Source organism: Neophocaena asiaeorientalis, unplaced genomic scaffold, assembly GCF_003031525.2.
Source record: "Neophocaena asiaeorientalis asiaeorientalis breed wild unplaced genomic scaffold, Neophocaena_asiaeorientalis_V1.1 scaffold407, whole genome shotgun sequence".
NCBI classification, from domain to species: domain Eukaryota; kingdom Metazoa; phylum Chordata; class Mammalia; order Artiodactyla; family Phocoenidae; genus Neophocaena; species Neophocaena asiaeorientalis.
Window position 1 is genome coordinate 847,889 of NW_020174060.1, and position 1,427 is coordinate 849,315.

The 1,427-nt window shown below is 64.4% G+C and overlaps 1 protein-coding gene across 1 annotated transcript in view; it reads right to left on the bottom strand.

Annotated features, from left to right (window-relative positions):
* The window catches only part of SMARCD3 (SWI/SNF related BAF chromatin remodeling complex subunit D3), a 32,662-nt gene that overhangs the window by 9,708 nt on the left and 21,527 nt on the right, over positions 1-1,427 (bottom strand). The window lies entirely within an intron of this gene.

A 1,427-nucleotide genomic window follows, 5' to 3' on the forward strand; every position in this document is an offset into this window, starting at 1 on the left:
CAGCCAGCCCGGCTCCCGGGCGCTGGGCAGCGGCACTGCAGCCCGAGGCCGCCCGAGGGCCGCGGGGAGGCGGCGCGGGGAGGGGACGCGAGGGGAGGTGGCAGGGGGTTCGCCGGCCCCCCGGCCTCTCGCCGCAAATAGTTTCTCGGTTAGGGAATTCGCCGGCAGGGCCAGGCAGGGAACAGTCAGTTCCAACTTTGCCCCCAAGTGGCTCCTGCTGCATTTCTGAGGCCCTTTCCCCAGAGACCTGGCAGGCCAAGTAGGGAAACATTCGCTGGAAGGAATCCGGGGGGAGCCGGAGCCCGGAGGAGGCCTTTCTCCTGCACCGGGGCGGCAGGCGTGGGTGTGCCCCGGGAGGCGGGGTGCCCCTGCGTCCACAGATGTGTGCGCCCTTGTCTCACCCGCCGTGTGTGTCTGCACCCTCGTGTGGGCACGGCTCGGGGCTGTGGGTGTGGGTGTTTATGTGCGTGCACACACAAATGCCTCCTCTGTGTGCCTCTCTCCACGAGAGCCTCCGGTGCGCGCGCGTGCGTGCGTGTGCGTGTGTGGCGGGACGCGGTCTGTGCCTCCCAGCCCTGTGTGAGTCTATTTCGGGGCATGTGAGTCTTTGTCTCTATGTGAGACAGTGAGGGCAGTAGGGGAGGTATTTCGGAAACAGGGAGGTGGATCAGGCTCGTGAGAACAGGAAGAGAAGCTGTGGGGGCAGGCCAGGAGCCGGCGTGGACGGCGGGGGGGCGGGGGCAGAGGGAGGTGAGCAGGACCTGACGGCTCTGGAGTCGGGGGTGGGGTAGGGGACCCTGAGGAGCTGGGGCGCTGGGTGTGGGAGGGCGAGACTCAAGACCCCAGAGAAAGCAGGGGTAGCGGTGGGGCTACAAGGGAGCCCCAGAAGCGGTGGCGTGGAGGGAGCTGTCAGTCGCTGGGGCGAAGGAGGGACAGGATACAGGAGGGGCAAATCCTGAGATTCCCCAGGCCAGAAGCCCTGGCCCCGCCCATGCCCCCAAGGCCACACCCCTCTCTCCTCCTTCTGGAGGAAGAGCCCCAGGGCTTTGGGACAGAGTGGGTCAAGTTTATGGGCCTCCTGGGGTTGTACTGTCAGTATCCAGGTGAGGATGGGGCAGTGCCTGGGGGAATTTGTTGGGAAATTTATCTGAAATACTGAAGACCCAGCATTACCCTGGGGCGGGGTGCAGTGGGGTGGTCCTGACCCTCAAACCTTCAGAACGCCTTCAGAGGTCAGGACAAAGAACCGAGGGAGTGTTCTGGCTACGGAGCCTTTTTTGCCTGCAGCCTGATTTCCTTGGGCCCCCTTGTGCTTCTGGTTGTCACCATCCATTTAAGTGCCCACTGTCAATCCCCTGAAAGGCTAGAGAGGGCCTGTGGTCCACGATGCCCCTCCTCTACCACCAGCTTAGCAGGGGACCTAGAGC